The sequence below is a fragment of the Phascolarctos cinereus genome, unplaced genomic scaffold (assembly GCF_003287225.1).
Source record: "Phascolarctos cinereus isolate Bilbo 61053 unplaced genomic scaffold, phaCin_HiC Scaffold_2;HRSCAF=192, whole genome shotgun sequence".
Lineage (NCBI taxonomy): Eukaryota > Metazoa > Chordata > Mammalia > Diprotodontia > Phascolarctidae > Phascolarctos > Phascolarctos cinereus.
This window is the reverse complement of record NW_027555625.1, coordinates 164,297,456-164,314,782: the sequence shown is the minus strand read 5'-3', so window position 1 is coordinate 164,314,782 and position 17,327 is coordinate 164,297,456. Positions and strand designations below refer to the sequence as shown.

Here is a 17,327-nt window from a genome sequence, read left to right as displayed (position 1 = left end):
AAAATGCCCTAAAAGTGATGAAAACTGCCAATGAAATAACTGTTATGTTGAAATAATGTTCATTTTAAAAAATGCTTATGAGGAAAATATAACAGTTGTGTAGGTTTGGGAGAGATGATTAATTTCTGCTCATATACTTTTGAGGAGTTTATGTTTATTATTTTCACATACCATAATTTTTACAACTTCCTAAATAGTTTTCCCAGGTCTTTAAATCTATCATTAAATAAAAAACAAGACTGGAGAGCATTTTGCCTTTTAAGCTTCTTCTAAGGATCAAAGAAGATGTTTTGACTTTTAGTTTACTTGGAAAATAATATCATTTAGTATCTTAATTTGTTTTGCCTAGGACACTGAAGACTTTCCCCGTTTTCTGGTTTTTTTTTTCCTTAGGCTCCTCAAAATGTTTGCTTCTGTAAGAGGCTAGCTAATTGCTTTTCCTAAGAGTATTTGATTAAGGTCTCTTCATTAGCTTCATTTGGTTTATCTATTTATATGCTTGTTTGATAGCAGTTTGACCTTTTGCATTCCCTGCTACAACTGGGTGATATCAAAGTAGAAGGTAAACCCACGATAAGAGGTGTATTGACCCCAATTGTTCCATGACTGCACATTTACTGGTATCAGAGGAAAAACCCCATTAGGTTTAGGGTGGGTGAATTTTTTGAATTCTAAAGTCTATGAAAACACTAAGTAATTATTGTCTTTGTTTAACTTAGGTTAACCAGTGATGCAGATGTTGCATTTTAAAGAAATGAAAGAAGTGAAAAGGCCATAGTAGAGCTCTCAGAAACCGAGCAAATTCTTTTTCTATATACTTTCAATTCCAGTCCTATTTTGGGCTAGTTTATAAAATCATACTTAATCATAGAAACTTTTAGACCAGAAATAGTTACGTTAAAAAAAATTCTTGCTTTGTCCAGTTTCCAAGAGTATGTTTCCTCATATGTCTGTATCAATATTATAGCTACTCAGACAAGGCTCAACAGAAATTTTAGAAACACAATAAATATGAGTTATTTCATTTTGTAGAAGGAGCAGAGGATCAGGTGAAGTGAGGTAAGGAAACAGTTATTCTATCAATGCCATTATTCATGTAATTTTTTACTTGATTAATCCATCTGTGTCTCAGTTTCTCCATCTGTCAAGTCAACAGATGTCTTTGTGTGCTTCCTGAGGATATAAGGAAAAGCAGATGATACCCTGTCGTCATCTTTGGCATCTTGGTATAACCAGTCCCTAATTTGCAAATGAGCAATAATAGTAAAATTAAATCATAATATCTAATATTTACAAAGCAAGGGTTTTATAGTTTACAAAGTGGTTTATGTTTACATACATTATCCATTACTTTGTACATAATATTTGTGTATTATATATTTGTTGAATTGAACTGAATCTCCTTTGATCCTCAGAACTACCCTGTGAGCTAGGTAGTACAAGTATTTTTACCCTCATTTTGGAGACAGTAAAACTGAGGCCTAAGGATATTTACTCAAAGTTCCATACCTAGTAAATAAATGACAGTGTTCAGACTTTGCCAGAATCAAAAAAGAAAATCATTTAGCAAATTAATTAACTTTTTATGAGCTTTTTTCCTCACAATTTTATACTTAATTTTACATTCAAGCTGAATGTCCAGGGAAAGTAGGATTTACATAGCCTGCTTCTTTCTGAGAATTAAAAGCACTTCTATGTGTATCAAAGGCAGCCATAGTTTAGTAGATGAGTGGCCTTGAAACCAGGAAGAACTAGATTCAAGACCTTTGACACATACTGGCTGAATGATCCTGGGTAAATAATTTAACTTCTCAGTGTTCTGGACAATCCTCTAAGACTTTAAGTTGCAGAGAAAATGATGGCCTGCAGTGGTAGAGAGTTTTCTCACCTGGGAGTTCCCTATACCAGTGAAATCACAGACCCAGTCCCTATTGCTGTTCCCTTTGCATGTGTTATCTAACATAAGCCATTTGATATAATAAAGGCAAATTCGAGCAGTTCTCACATTGCATACAGGTTATATTCCAAAAGTTATGAGGTTAGGTTGGTTGCTTGAAACTCAGAATGTATTCTCCAAAGATATAATATCATAAGTGGCAGTTTGATTTTCAGGTTATACAACACAAGCCTATTTAAACCATTAAGCAGATAAATTTTAGAAGTCATTATTTTTTCTGGATTTTTGGGTTCAAGAAACAAGAAGCTAAGTAGTGCAAGAAAGAAGTGTTAAAAGCAGTAGAATGTTTTTTCTACCTTTCTTATACAGAATACCTTTCTTATCATGCCAAATCCAATACTCCTTGACACTAACATTCCTAACTTCTGCTCTTACAATGAACTTCACACCTTTCTGCCTGTTCTAAAACCGTGCTTCTACTGCCATGGGAGTCACTGTGAAAAACTGTTGAGATTTCAGATGTTTTCACAAGTGTGTTCTCATTGCCATTTTCAATTTTCCCTTACAGTACCTGAAGTCTTTGACTTGATGTCTGGGTTTCCCCCCCTTAGAGGGCATTTATAAACTAGAGAGAGCTTTCAGAAAAGATTGTACAGGAGGGAGAAAGGCCTCATGCCCTATGAAGGTTGGATTGGACAAGAGAAGGCTTAGGGAAGTAATATGAAAGACAGCTTCAATAACATAATGAATGTTATATGAAAGAGGGATTAATTTATTCTCTTTTGCCACAGAGGGAAGAGTTAGGAGCAGTGAGAAGTTGCAGTGAGGAAAATTTGAGTTTGATATAAAAGAAAACTATCAAACAGTTAGAGCTATAGAAAAGTAGAGATGGATTGCTTTGGGAGGTAGTGTGTGCCAACTCAGTGAAGGTCTGTAAGTAAAGACTAGATGACATTTTTTCAGGCATATTGTAGGAGAGGGATTCTTATTCAGCTATGGGTTAAATTAGATGAAAAACTCCAAGAATCTTTCACTTTAGGATTATAATCCCCCAAATTCTACCAATGGGAGACTTGAGCCAATAAAAATCTTCCATTAAAAATGAAAATTCTATTGGGTGTTTAAAGAGTTTATCAGTCACATACTCATTTGATTTCAGTTATATTGCTTTCCTCTTAATATCTCACTCAAGTACAATAAAGTAAAAAAAAATGAGAGTTTTATTAGGGGATGGGCAGGCAGTTTTGGAATAAAAAGCACTTTGGGGGATAGAAGGTATGATACACTGATACTTGAGTAGAGGGACACTAATATAAGGGAAAAGTCAAAGTTAGGCTTTACCTAAAGTCCTTCATAACCTGACCCCTTCCTACCTTTCCAGTCTTCTTATACCTTACTCCTTTTCTATGTACTCTGAGATTCAGTGGCCTGGCTTTTTGCTTTTCCTTTAATAGGATGTGCCATTTCCCACCTCTGGGTACTGTTATTACTGTCTGTCCTTAGGCTTGGAACTCTTTCCCTCCTCATCTCTACCTCTTGGGTTCCTTGGCCTACTTCAAGTCTCAGCTAAAGTCTCATTTTCTTTTATAATACTTTCCTGGTCCTGCTTAGCCTTATTGTCCTCCCTCTGAGATTATCCCCATTTTATCCTGTATATATTTCGTTTGTACCTAGTTTGCATATTGCCTCTCCCATTGGATTGTAAACTCCTTAAGAACAAAGATTATTGGATTGTGTTTTTTTTTTCATTTCTTTGTAGCCCTGGTGCTTTGTATAGTGTCTTTCATATTTTATTGTTGTTGTTCAGTTACTTTCAGTCATGCCCAACTCTCCATGACCCCATTTGAGGTTTTCTTGGCAAAGATATTGCAGTGGTTTGCCATTTACTTCTCCAGCTCATTTTACAGATAAGGAACTGATACAAACAGGGTGAAATGACTTTCCCAGGATCACACAGCTAGTAAATGTCTGAGGCCAGATTTGAATTCAGGGGGATGAGTCTTCCTGACTTCAGCCCAGCACTCTATCTACTGTGCCACCTAGTTGCCCTTTGTGGTAGGAACTTAATAAATGCTTGTTGATTTGATTTCAGTTGCTTCATAAATTTTTTTCCCTCTATGATTAGATTTATACTCAAGAAAGGTGAAATAACACTTTTTGGATGATACATGCGAAACTACTTATAATTTTTTGAAAGAAGCATGTTATGTAAATCTGCCTTCCCCTCACTATTTAACATGACTGCACTTTTTACTTTAAAGGTGTGAAAAAATGTTCTCACGCTAATTAATGTGTTAAATTATTGGGGTTTGGGCATCTGTAAAGACAGCCTCCTCATTTTTCTATTCTTCTTCAAACTACTTTTCCTGTGGGTAGGTTAGGAGGCAGTTGTCCTATAGAAAGTGCTGTTTAAATGTGGAAATTCAAAATGATGATTCAAGTTCTCCTAATAGGTAGGCTACATCATTACTTATTCCCAAATGTGTATTGACCCCATCTTGTACTAAATGAGATGTGTATGCAGTACAGAAAACAGCATATCCTCTAAAAGTACCTACTTTATTCCTGTGAAATAGTTTACATTAGGACAATCTCATCTAACAAGTCTTTAAAATGTTTTGTAAATTCAAAACTTGTTAAAAAACAAAGCCCAAGTTTTATATATATACAATACCTATATATATAGAATATACATTCAGCTATCTGTTTTTCTATGAAGTCTAGTCAAATACTTAATGTTCAAGTTAGAAACTGTATCAAATCTTCTGAACAATTCTGAGTGGGTATAGGAGAAATAATTAAATTTCCCAGGCCACAGCTACCTCATAATATTTAAATACTGCATTAAAATTATAAACCTAAAATTTCTTCACATATTTTCCTTTTATAATACAGTTTTAAGATTCAGTTAAAACCAACACAAATGCTTTTAAGTGTTTTTCCATATTAGAATACTTTGGAGCAATACATACCACCCAAGGCTTTAGTTGGTAATTTTAAAAGAAATTTTAAGTTTTTCCTTGTCTAAACTCTTACTATTTGGCTCTCTCCTTAATCACCTAACTTAGGCTTTTAGAATCAGAGGAAAAGGGCAAAAATATTGATGAGGGAAGAGTGTTTAAAAAAAGATGAGAAATGTGTTTTAGAACAGTTGATGCTGTCAGAAGTAGAAGTAGTGGTGACACTACTGTTGTTGCCATAAGAACCTACTGCCCTTCACTGCCCTTTTCTCTATGTTCTAAAATTCACAAAGAAGGACTTATCTATATCTGTGTCTACATATAAGTGTAGTTCCTCCCTGAAGTCTGAGTCTAATGCCTTACTGTGCTGGGTTCTCCAAAGCTTGATGTAAGAAATGCTGAGAGTTAGCTTTGGCAGGTCCTGCCAATCTGGAATAACTTCAAGTGTGGGCCTAGTAATAGACTGATTCTGTTGTCCAAGGACCAGTCTAGTTACATGGTAAAAGCTTCTCACCAGGTTGGTCGCATAGCAGTGTAACCAGCAGGTTACAGCAACTCTCCAAGACCCTTGGCTATTATCGAAGATGGTTTGTGATCAGCAAAGGTAGCAGCAGTACCCAAATGAACAAAATCGCTGATCTCTAAAGAATTTAATCACATTATTAATATTACTATAACTAGCTAAAGAGGGGTTACAAATATCAAAATATATAGTAAGAGAGTTCAAATGGGTAAACATTTGTTGTTTTATTTTTTCTGGTGGTAGGTCAACTAGAATCAGAGGCTAGTTATAAAACCTTTTGTACCTATATATCAACCAGATGAAACATTTCACTGATATATTAAATATGGATTTTCAAAATGCATCTTTGCTAAGTAAAAAAAAAACACCAAGGTTTTTTTTTTTCTTATTATTAGTTTGCATTCTTAGCCCCTAGGACATCAGTGTCTTGGATAAGTTCTGAGACTTGTAATTCTATAAGTAAATTTACCTACCACAACACATTGTACATAGTAGGTATCCTACAAGTGGTTGTTCATTCAACGTTTTAGAATTTGCATGACACTGCTTAGTATACAGAAAAGTTCTGGAAAAGTTAATGGTTAAATACAAATATAACTGGATCTATAGTTTTCTATATGTGTACATACATTTATTAAATAACATAAAACCATTCATCTCATATATACCCTTTTCCTTGCTTCAATTCTCTTGCATATTGACTGCTTTCTGTGTATATGCATTTGCTTATCCAGTTCTAAATAGATCTGCTAAATAGACCTACTTTTAAATATATTTTGAAAAAGCCATTCAATCAGTAATGGTGTCAGCTGTAGGTCCATGTTCAACTTTCAGAGTAGAGAGAACTTTGAGAACATTTTTCTTCTGTTCTTTTTTTTCCTTTTGTAACAGACTATGTTGCTACCCATGTCTTCCAGTTTATCAGTTCCCAGGAGTGTGAATTTACTGAAGAAGTGATTATTTCTTAGCTAACTAAAAGTAACACTTTAAAGTTAGTTGAACTCAAGTTGCTAGGGGATTATGCCTTCTTATAAGTGACTGTGGAAACTGATTCTGATCCACAGTGTTCCGGAGAAAACTGAATTACTACTAGTGGTGTTTCCTTTGGGAATTGGTATGAATTAGGTATTTGTGAGGGCTTTCAAATGATATACTACATGAACTGACGAGCTTTAAGCTATGTGGGTGGTTTGCAACATAGTCTACTCCAAATAAATACTCCAAGCAATTTGTATAATATTTGTAATTGGGAAGTTTTCTATAGGATGCAAATCCACCTCAATTTCATGAGCTTGTTTCAATGATGACAATTTTTCTATATTTTTAGAGTAAATTTTTACTTAACTTCTCAAGTTGAATTTAATATCTGTAATGAAATATAGACAATGTAAATACTTTTTTCAGATTTCTGCAATGGTCATGGTTTTATTAATTTTTTTGACATTTTAAATAAATAGCTTTTCATATATCCACAAGACCTATTGTAGATTATACAGATTAATTTTGAAAATAAGTTCTAGGTGTGGCTACCATTATTAAAACTGTGTTAAGAATTCCAAAATTTATAATTTTAAGAAGTTTAGTTCTTGTTTTTTAAGAAAGCAGCCAAATAGACTTGAAAATAATTTAAGAAAAGTAAAATTGATCCTTTTCCTGAGAGAAAAACTTTTTAGAGCTTTTTAGATATTTGGGTCTCATGTTTAAATCAAAATTAGAAACACAACTGCTCTCTGAACCATTCCTCCTGCTGCTAGCCCCTTTTTGTTTTCCATAGTGACTGAGGGGGAAGGGCTTGTCACTCAGAAGTGTAGCTGATAGAAATTCATTGTCCTCTTTCTTCTCTAAGGGAAGTCAGAAATAAGCTCTATCACATCATCTTATTGACAAAAAGAGAAACTTGTTGGCTGATTAAAGAAAAGATTAGACCCCACAAGTAAGATATAAATAGGTATTTTATACCCCAAATCCTTGGAATAGTAGTCTTTTTAAGTATTTGGACTTTTACTATTTTAAGTATGATTTATATTTTAAAATTGCCAGATTTTTAGTTGAACTTTGTTTTAAGAAGGGCTTAACATATTTTATGATTAACAGTTGTACCTAGAGTATTCATTATTATTAAATGTCATATAATGAAATTATTAATTTTACTGAACTGTGTATTTTCATGCCTATGACTGGATTAATATGGATATTTTATATTCAGAAGGATTATAAAAATCCACATTATAACTTTTGACATTTGGCTTCAAATCTTAGTAGTATTATTCAATTCAGTTTATTTCCATGAGCACTTATTAAGTACTTACTTTATACTACACCTGATATTGGTTGTTGTGGATACAAGTATAAAACCAAAACATGTCTTGCTCTCAAGGTGCTTTAGATCAGTTAAAAATGTGGTTAAATACTTTTATTTTTAAAAATGATTTTAAAAATATCCTAAAGCAAGAAGTATGAATAACCTATTTTCTTTAATTTGGGCACCCTTGAATAAATTACCTCTCAGAATTACAGAATCATAGAAGTCAGACTACTCTAGCCATCATTTCCTTACCTATAAAATGAAGAAGTTGAATTAGATGACTTCTAGGATCCCTTTTTAGTATTTAAATCTCTAATTCCATAATATTATGAGCCTACAGAAACTGACTATTTTAGAAGGTGGTGGGTTCCCCCTCATTCAAAATCTTTAAGCAGTTCCTGTTATCACCTCAGATTAAATTCCATATTTCTAATCAGCTTCTCCACAAACTCACATCCATTCCTAACTATCCCCATTTTTGGAGGGTCAAAAGTGCAACTCAATCCCCAGTCTTCTCACCAAAAGAGCTTAGAGTTACCTTTGAGTATTTTTTCTCTACTCTGCTTGCCTTATCTCCCATCTGTCACTCCCTATACCCCACCTCTCCTATTGCTTCTTCCTTTCAAATGTCTCTTAGATTTTTCACCTATTTTCTGTTCCTACTGTCTGCTGCCACCTTAGAGTAAATCCTGCCTTAATTATTGCTGAGTCAATATAGTATATTTGACTCCATTCTCTATTCTTTCTCTCCTTTTTCCATACTATTGATGGACTAATATTTAATAAAATACAACTTTTATATGCTACCTTGCCCATCCTTCCCTAGTATTCAGAAATCCACAATGGTTCCCTATTGCTTACTATATCAAATCCAATGTTTTTTCTGCTGTGGTACATGCTTTTTATCTAGCCTTCTTTCCTCTTGTCCCCAACTGAACTTCTAGTTGCAATGAAGCTGGCCCTCTTACTTTCTTCTGTATCCCTAAAATAGTCTCCATCCCCTAAACAAGTCCTAAACCTCCTCCATGATATTAAAGATTTGGAGTTAGAGATGATCCAGTTCAAAGTCTTCTTTTATAGGTAAGAAAGCTAAGAAGAAGTAACTTGCCTGAGGTCAAATAGATATTGAATAAGAACACTAGATTTCAGACCTGGGTCCTCTGCCTTTAAATGCAGTACTTTTGCTACTTCTTCCATAAGAATTTGATAAAGCCTCTGTTGCAATGGATATGGAAAAAGACTGAAATGTGGGATAGACAATTATACAGGTACCAGTTAATAGAAGATAGGACTAGAAGCCAGGAATGCTTGAGCTTGAATCATGTTGCAGATTCTAACTAGCTGAGCAAGTCACTTTAAGCTCTCAGCCTCAATTTCCTCATGTATAAAATGAGGATAATAATAGAACTTATATCACAAGGATTGTTATGAAGTTGAAATGAAAACATATGTAAAGTTCTTTGCAAACTTTAAAGCATTTTATAAATGCTAGCTCTTAATAGTCTTAGTTGTAGTAGTACTATTGGGTGCCTTTGAAACTGGTTGAATGACTGGGCCCAAAGAGTTGTCATTAATGGTTCAATGGCAACTTGGAAGCATGACTCCAGCTGAGTATCCCAGGGATCTTTGCTTGGCAATGAAAAAAAAAGTTAATGATTTAGAAAAAGATACTGGTCATGTGCTCATGGAATGAGAGAGAATGAAAAGTAGGGAGGGGTAACTGAAACACTGAGTGACAAAATCAGATATAAAAATTTGACAAATAACATTGGGCAGAATCAAATAAGTTGAAATGTAGTAGGATAAATGTAAAATGTTATACTCACTTGGATTAAAAAATAGTAGCACCCCCCCCCAAGCATAAGACAAAGAACACATGGTTAGGCATCTGGTTGTCCAAAAAAAAAAAGAAAAATAAATGAAAAAAATAAAAGCTTTAATGGACTACAAGCTGAAAATGAATCCATAGTCAAGAAAACAAATAAAATCTTGTCTACATGACAAGAGGCCTAGCATCTGTGAATATGGAGGTTATGGTCCACAGTATTCTTTTTGTGTAGTTCATACCTGAAATGTTATATTCATTTCTGGACATCACATTTTAGGGAAGACGTTGATAAGTTGGAGAGTGTTCATGTAAGGGTGGGTGTCCATGAATGACTTTAATGAATGGCTTTAAGATTATGCACTATGAAAACTTATTGAATGAACTGGAAATCAAGTGATTTGTTAATGTTCCTAGTCCTGAAGTTGATTTTTATTTATTTGTGTGTATTTATGTTATGTTTTTTTTCCTATAGAAGGTTAGCCCCTAAATCAAAAGCAAAGACTGTTTTGTTTTTTGGTTTTCTTTTTCTCCAGTGTTTATTGGATTGAATGTTTAGACTGGAGGAGAGAAATCCTGTGGGAATATAATAGCTGCCTCAGAGGCCATTGAGCCCAACCTCCTTCATTTTATAGATGAAAAAACTGAGGCCCAAGTTAAAGGTTATCTAAGGTTGAAGGAATGGGAAATATTTATCCTCAAGAAGAAGCTTTAGGAGCAATATGGAATCTGTTTTCAAATATCTGAAAACCTCTCATACGTAAAAAGAAAAAAAGAGATTCATTCTGTTTAGCTCCAATAGGCAAAATTAGGACCAATGAGTAATAAAAGGCAGTTTCTACTTAGTGTAAGGAGGAACTTCCTAACCAATACAGCTCACCAAAAATACAGCAGGCTACCTTAAAATTTAATGAGTTCATTGTCAGCTAAAGGTGTTCAAATAGAAGTAGGGTGATACTTGTCAGAGACAGTACAGAGAAGATGTGTTAGATAGTCTGTATGCAGCTCTGAGTGTGAATCAGACTTCAATATAATTTGAAAATATTTAGCAAAATAAATAAAAATTCAATAGGATATAGATGATAGTAATGTGTGGTTTTCTTATTCAGTATAGGCAGAGATCCTTATATATGGTTTAGTGGTCTCATTTCTAGTTGACTTTGATGCCACTAGTAAGGACCATTAATACATGGTCCAGTGAATTGGATTAGAGATGATCTCTAAGATATCTTACAACAGTTGAGCTTCCAGATAAGCATTTTAGAAATACTTGTTTTCAGAAATCAGTTTTCAGCTTTTCTTTCTGTTTTATCAATATCTCATCCTAGAAATGGTTACTGACTTTTACAAACAGGGAGGGCAACCATGTTAGATACCATCGAGAGCAATAACTGCAAGACTGAGCTTCCTGAACTTTCTCTAGCTATTGGAATCATAATGAACTTTAGGAAACAAAATATTTAAGTTTAATCTTCCTACTAGTAATAGTAGTAGTAATTCTTTGTTTTATTGTTAACCTGTTGGAGTTCTCTCATTCATATCATCTCATCCTGTTCTGTGCTGATGGTACCCTGTTTTCCTAGATGTACAGGTTCAAAAGCTCAAAGTCATCCTGGAAGGAGCACTGGCTTTGAGGAGGAGGATCTAGCTTTTATTTTCAGCTTTGGTACTTAATTTCTACATGACTGGGGGCAAGTTACAACTTCTTTGGGTCTCATTTTCCTCTTCTCTAAAATGTGTTTGATTAAATTATCCTTAAACACAGTTCTAACTCCTTTGATTCTGTTGTCTTTGATCCTTCTCTCTCCTTTCCCCCTTATCCATAAGGTGGCAAGGCCCATCACTTCTATGTGCCTTTACACTCTTGCTCTCATCCTCCTTTCCACTCAACACTCTACCACCTTAGATCAGATCCTTATTGCCTTTTATATGGACTATTGTAAAATTTTCCTAATTAGTTTTCTTGCTTCCATTTTCACTTCTCTTCAACCTATAGTTCATATAGGTTTTAAAATCACGTTCCTGATTCACAGGTCTGTGTCATTCCTCTATTCAAAAGCTTTGATTATTCTTTATTACTTATAAGATCAAATAGAAACTCCTCAGCATGGGATTTAAAACCTTCTAGTATGGCTCAAACCTATACTAAAGCCAAAATAAAACTCTAGACTGATTTTTCTTAATGTACACTATGTTCTAGCTGTTAGTACTGTCTCTTCCCTCATCTCATGCTCCACTCTTGCCCCTTTATACATTCCTACAAGTCATCTCCTACACCTGAAATGTACTTTCTCCTTCTCTCTATATTTTGAAACACACTTTTCTGCCTTTAAAGATTAGTCCAAGTAGTACCTTTTCCATAAAGCTGTTCATCATATCCCTAGCTAAAAGGAATCATTTCCTTAATTTTCCTTGAGAACTTTGTCCTTACCCCTGTCATATATGTGTACAGACATACAGAGGTATCTTTAGGTAGATAGGAAGATAGATAGATAGTTAGATAGAGACATAGAGTTAGATATATATATATATATATATATATATATATATATATATATATATATATATATATATATATATATGGATAGGATCATATCTATTTGTGAACATATAAATTTAATACATGGCATTTCTTCCCTATTAGACTGTAGCCTTCCTGAAGGCAATGCCTAGGTGTTTTTTTTGTCTTGGTCCTCTTAGCACTGATAACAATGTCTGTTGTGTAATAGGCACTTAAATATTTGCCAAGTTGTCAAATTGAATATAACCCTACAAAGTAGAGAAAGTTGGCTTGATTTCAGTTTGAAAAATAGGGAAAATAAGCCACAGAGCACTTTTAACTCCTAACCCTAGGTTCTATCCATTAGAAAACATTGCATCCCATCTCTATGTGTAGGTATTCACTTCCTCTCCCATATTCTAATCCAGGGGTGGGGAATCTGCAAGGGCCACATGTGGCTTGAGGCCACAGGTTCCACACCCATATATCCCTTTTGTTTTGTAAAATCCAGCACAATGCTGAGGATGGAGTAGTTACTCAATAAATACTTTATTTATTGAATTCCATTGAATGGAATTTTTATTTATATTTTATCAGGTTGTTTTATTTTATTTTTGATTTGACTCAAGGGGTTAAATTTCCAGTGAAGAACTGCCTCTATCAATGCTCATCATCAATGCATAGTTTTAGAGTGTTCCTGGGGCCTTGAGAAGTTAAATGACTTGCCCAGGGTCACAAAGCCTTTTTACTTAAGATGTAGGACTTGAGTTATCCTGACTCCAAGGCCACATCTCTTGCTAATTCTCTATCCAATATACCATACTTCCTCTTTATTCAACAATTAGCTTTTTAAAACAAAAACAAGAAAAAAATATTGGCATCTTCCTTATGCTACCCTCTCACATGCCCAGAAGATAAAAATTGAAAACATCTTTTCACATATTTCTTCCCATTTTAAAGCACAGGTTGATGCCCTGAATAGACATGTTCCATAGCATTAACCTCTCTGCCCATGCAGTTCAAGCAGTTTTGAGGTGAGTGTGTTGTTTAGAACCATGAGGACTGTGAACAATATATTGAAAAGGGAAGCAAGTTTTCAGAACTTCCTAAGGAAAGCCTAATTGTTTAGAGTTGTTTCAATTGTCCATAGAACTTGAATCTTTCTGACATTTCAGCTTCTTGCTATTCTGTGTCTGTAGTAACATCTCTTACTTTCTTTGGGCAATGTTCCTTCATTCACTGAGTCTCCTTCCCCCTACCACCACTGAGCTATGTGATTTACCTTTGTAGCAGAAACTGCCAAAAGTTCTTTCTGGTAGCAGCACTGGGAGAAGCCTTGGAGCTTGACTTTCCTTTACCCCAGTTTGAGTGGTTAAGACCTGTTAATTTAAATAACTCCATTTCACTTTTAGTTGATTGTTAGTGGGGCATGGTGGATAATGGGGACTGAGAATTTTCCCCAAGTAGGCCTTTAGATGCTTCAGAAGTACTGACTTGGACCTGAAAGAAATTGCCTGAGTCCTGGGGTAGAAAGGCATCAATTCAGTTCAGTTAAATTTGACAAGAATTTACTGATTCATTGTGTGCCCCGAAGGGGACTGAGTAGAAATTAAAAAACAAACAAGAAATCAAAAACAACAGACCAAAAAACCCCAAAGCAATCCCCATCCTCAAGAAGGTTACATTCTTTTTTTAGTGAAACAAGATGCACTTAGATAAGTAAATACAAAATAAGTAGAAGATTATTATGTATGGGCTGGGGCAAGCTTTAACAACTTTGGGGAATAAGCAAAGACCTCTTGAAAGAAGTAGTTCTTTATCTGAGCCTTGAAGAGAACTAAGAGTTCCCAGAGGCAGAAATGAGAAGAAAAAATATTCCAAGTATGGGAGCCAGCCTATGTAAAGGATCAGAAACAGAAAGTGGAATATCATATAGGGCAAATAGCAAATAGGCCAGTTTAGCTGGAACATAGATTGGATGTTTGAGATAAAATATCTAATCAGACTTGAAAGACAGGTTGGAACTAGATTGGGAAGATCTTTAAGTGCCAAAGAGAATTTCTATTTTATCTTAGAGATAACAGGTGGTCACTGAAGTTTCTTGAGCAGGGGAGTACTTTAGGGATATCCATTTGACAGGTGTGCAGAAGATGGATTGGAGAAAGGAGAATTGGAGACAGGAAGGCCAATTAGAAGACCATTGCAATAACCTATTTGAGAGGTGTTGAGGGTCTGAATTTGGGTGGTTGTGATGTGAGTATGCAGAAGATGTCAGATGTCAGAGATATTGTATAAGTAGAATTGTTAAGAGATCAAGAGATAATTGGATATGGGAGGAAGAATGATAAAGAGGAGTGGAGATTTGAATATGGTTCTCACTGTGGGTTGCAGACTTATATAACTAGGAAAAAAAGTGTTTTTAACAGAAATAGGGAAGTTATGAAAAGAGGTGGGTTGGGTGGAGGGGGAAGGGAAATAATGATTTCAGTTTTGGAAATGTTGAGTTTGCGGTAACTACAGGACATCCAAGTAGGGATGATCCAGAGGTGGTTGGAGATTTAGAATTTAGGCTCAGGGAGAATTGAAGGGCTGGATTGTAGGCGTGGATAGGTCTTGGGATGGTTACATCAGCACACCTGGCCCAGGGTTTAGTCATACCTCTGAGATGCATGTGTCAATTTTGGGAGTCACCAGCATAGAGATAATTGAAACTATTTATAGTTGATTATGAGTTCATCAAGAGAGAAAGTCTAGAAAGAGAAGAAGAGTGGGCCCAAGACAGAACCCTGAGTCATACTGACATATAGATGTTGGGAAATAGATGAAAATTCAGCAAAAGACATTGAGAAATATCATTCACATGGATGAGGAGATAGGAGAGAATAATGTCACAAAATTCAGGGAAGAGAGAGTATACCTGTGGTGAGCATGTTTACCAGTGTTAAATGCTATAGAAAGGTCAAGAAGGATGCAGACTGAGAAAAAATACATCAGTTTTAACAGTTAAGAAACTGGAAGCAGTTTTAGATGGTAAGAATGAAAGTCAGAGAACAAGTGGCTGAGGAGAGCAATATGAGAAAATGGAAGTAGTGCATCTAGATAATGGTTTCTATGAGTTTGTGAATGGGCCAAGAAATAGAGATAATAGCACGAGGTACCCAGTGAATGGTTTTTAAAGATGGGGGAGACCTGGAAATATTTGTATTCAGACAAAAAGAATGCAGTAGGTAGAGATTTGAAATTAGCTATTGAGAGGGGTAGTTTAAAAGGCAGGCTTCCAGAGGAGATAAGAATAGGTCTTGGCAAGGAGAAGGACCATATCTTCCTCTAAGACCGGAGCAGAGGAGAGAATGGAGAATGATAATGAGGTATAGAACTGGATTAAGTATTAAACTTTTGATGGATATCTCAATTTTCTTACTTAAATATGAATCATGATACTTCAAAGTGAAGTTTCAGGATTGATGTTATGGGAAGTACAATCAAGAATCAATCAAGGAATAGTAAAAGATCTGACGTGCAACAGTGAAGGCCCAGTTGAATTTGTCTTTTAAATCCCTTTATAACCTGGCTCCTTTTTACCCTTTGTCTTCATATACCTCACTTGTCTTTACTGTCTTACTGTACAATCTAGTGACTCCACCCTCCTTTATTTTATTTGTACAAGATACTCCCTCTTCTAACTTTGCATTTACTCTGGCTGCCCCATAACTGGAATTCCCTCCTTTCTCCTGCCTTCCCTGGATTCCTTCAAATCTCAGCTAAAATCCCACTTTCTGTAAGAAGTCTTTCTTCTTCCTTCTTAATGTTAGGACCTTCTCTTTGAGGTTATATCCAACTTCTTATTTACATCTTGTTTGTGTGTAGTTGCTTTCATGACTTTCCCCATGAGATTGTAAGCTACTTCGGAGCAAGGGACATTTTTACCTTTCTTAGTATGCCCAGAACTAAGCATAGTGCTGGCTGGCACTCATAGTGGTGCTTAATAAATGCTTGTTGATTTAATAAATGTGTAGTGGGCCAGATCACCACAACTGCGTGACTATTAGCTGCATTCAGTAACACGTCGTATCAATTTGTTCAATCATTATAACCCAACCCAATATAAGAATTTGTGAGGTAGAAGGTGCTCTTGACTTCTCAGAAATCTCAATGGTTTTGGTGAATTTTAGTGAAAAGGAAATCTTCATGGTCTAGAGTTGCTTGTTTGGAACTAATTTGGTGCACTGAAAGAGGGCCTCTGAAACACTCTTCTATTGAGTCATTATAGAGAGTTGGTTCACTGGGGAAGGAAAGGAATGATATTGTGGGCTGAGAACTGATGACAGCTATAGGTAGAGGGACATGGGGCAGTAATGGTGACTAGTATCCTTGACACCTGCTGGAGGCTACAGAGAATATGAAGGATATTGCCACATGCATATGGACAGAGAAATAGAAGGATGCCTAAGTAACATAAGTGCCTTAGTTGCACACATACCAGGAAACCTACTCAGGACATGATTGTAGGTGCCTGAGGTTATATGGGCCTCTAGAGATGATGTTCTTCAGTGGCAGCCTTTATTTCTCATGAGCTCTGCGTGAGCACTATATATTTCCTTTGATAGATAAATAAACCTATTCCTTCTCTGAACCTTGTGACTATAAGTTTAAATAATATCAGGTAGTGAAATTCCCAAGTTGTCTGGGTATAATGAGTCAGAGAGTAAGAACTTCCTTTCCTTATCTAGGCCCTTCTTGTCATGTGAGCACCAGATACAAAGGTGTATCTAAATCATTTCCAGTGCCTTTTCCATCCTGGACATCACAGTAGATTTTTTTAACCTCTTAACATTGTTTGTATGGTAGAAAGGTTCTAGTGTTGTCCGTTGACATTAGGATGTCTTCTCTTTCAGTTAAAAACTTGAATGTTAGTTCTTAAGGGAGTACCATTAAGTTTTTGTTGTTGTTTTCCCAGTGCCAAGCACAGTGTCCTGAATGTAACAGGTACTTAATGAATGTTGAAATGAGTTGAAGAGTCCTGGGACACTGATATGGTTTTAGGATAGGGGACTGGACCTACGATTTTATTGATATAGGAGGGAACTTCCAAAGAGGAGAATAACTATACCAAATACAGGTCAGCAAATCCTCTGCAGCTTAGGGTCTTGCCTAGAGTACCAAGAAGCAAAATGACTTGCCATATACGTGTCAAATGTGGAATGGGACTTGAACCCAGGTCTTCTTAGCTATGGATCTGGCTCTCTATTTATTATATATTTCTACCTTCCCACTTGAATTTTAATATATAAAATCATGCCTGGTCTAGGTAAATAGA

The 17,327-nt window shown here is 35.4% G+C and overlaps 1 protein-coding gene across 6 annotated transcripts in view; it reads left to right on the top strand.

The window, feature by feature from the left end:
• The window catches only part of MACROD2 (mono-ADP ribosylhydrolase 2), a 2,138,630-nt gene that overhangs the window by 262,922 nt on the left and 1,858,381 nt on the right, over window positions 1–17,327 (top strand). The gene's annotated exons all lie outside the window — the stretch shown is intronic.